Source organism: Sebastes umbrosus, chromosome 1, assembly GCF_015220745.1.
Source record: "Sebastes umbrosus isolate fSebUmb1 chromosome 1, fSebUmb1.pri, whole genome shotgun sequence".
In the NCBI taxonomy this organism is placed as follows: domain Eukaryota; kingdom Metazoa; phylum Chordata; class Actinopteri; order Perciformes; family Sebastidae; genus Sebastes; species Sebastes umbrosus.
This window is the reverse complement of record NC_051269.1, coordinates 847501-849008: the sequence shown is the minus strand read 5'-3', so window position 1 is coordinate 849008 and position 1508 is coordinate 847501. Positions and strand designations below refer to the sequence as shown.

The window sequence follows — 1508 nt, the reverse complement described above, 5'->3', positions numbered from 1 at the left end:
CTTCCTCCGTTGTTTCTGGTTGGAAGCAGAAATGTCAACATCTCAGTAGATAAAACCTGCATGGTTACAGTACATACCACACGGGTTACGTTACGAAAAAGTAGTACACTTCAAGTATATTGATACTGCTGTTGAAATGTCAGTGTACAAGAGTAGAAGAAAACACAGACTTGTTTATAAAAACATTTCCAGGGTTGATGGTGAAAGAAACGTCTCATCATTTTGTCCAGTACGGCTCGCATGATGACTAAACTCTGCTCAGCTCTGATCATCTTTGTTTTTGTATCTTCAGAGGTTAAAGTGGACCAACCCTGTGGACCGACCCCGCTGGACCGACCCCGGTGGACCGAGCCTCTGGACCGACCCCGTGGACCGACCCCGTGAACCGACCCCGTGGACCGACCCCGTGGACCGACCCAGTTTGATCATGTTTTGGGACTCAGCTCAGGTGAATAAAGAGTCACAGCATCCTAAACCTCTATACAGGATTTATAATACACTATTAGACTGGTCACAGTGGATATCGTCTCCATGTATGATGGTCTGATGGTCTGATGGTGTGATGTTCTGATGGTCTGATGGTGTGATGGTGTGATGGTCTGATGGTGTGATGGTGTGATGGTCCGATGGTGTGATGGTCTGATGGTGTGATGGTATGATGGTCTGATGGTCTGATGGTGTGATGGTGTGATGGTCCGATGGTGTGATGGTCTGATGGTGTGATGTTCTGATGGTCTGATGGTGTGATGGTGTGATGGTCTGATGGTCTGATGGTGTGAGGGTGTGATGGTCTGATGGTGTGATAGTGTGATGGTCTGATGGTCTGATGGTCTGATGGTGTGATGGTGTGATGGTCTGATGGTCTGATGGTGTGAAGGTGTGAAGGTATGATGGTCTGATGGTCTGATGATCTGATGATCTGATGGTGTGATGGTCTGATGATCTGATGGTGTGATGGTCTGATGGTCTGATGATCTGATGGTGTGATGTTCTGATGGTATGATGGTGTGATGGTCTGATGGTGTGATGGTCTGATGGTCTGATGGTGTGATGGTCTGATGGTCTGATAGTGTGATGGTCTGATGGTGTGATGGTCTGATTGTGTGATGTTCTGATGGTCTGATGGTGTGATGGTCTGATGGTCTGATGGTGTGATGGTGTGATGGTCTGATGGTCTGATGGTCTGATGGTCTGATGGTGTGATGGTCTGATGGTCTGATGGTGTGATGGTGTGATGGTGTGATAGTGTGATGTTCTGATGGTGTGATGGTCTGATGGTGTGATGGTCTGATGGTCTGATGGTGTGATGGTCTGATGGTCTGATGGTCTGATGATCTGATGGTCTGATGGTCTGATGGTCTGATGATCTGATGGTGTGATGTTCTGATGGTATGATGGTGTGATGGTGTGATGGTCTGATGGTCTGATGGTCTGATGGTCTGATGGTGTGATGGTCTGATGGTGTGATGGTCTGATGGTCTGATAGTGTGATGGTCTGACGGTGTGAT

The 1508-nt window shown here is 47.5% G+C and overlaps 1 long non-coding RNA gene across 1 annotated transcript in view; it reads left to right on the top strand.

Moving 5' to 3' along the window:
* The first annotated feature begins 385 nt into the window (after positions 1-385).
* Positions 386-1508, top strand: part of LOC119498116 — a 3141-nt gene continuing 2018 nt past the window's right edge. Inside the window, exon 1 of the long non-coding RNA XR_005209060.1 lies at positions 386-448. This is a non-coding gene — a long non-coding RNA (uncharacterized LOC119498116). The remainder of the gene's footprint in view (positions 449-1508) is intronic.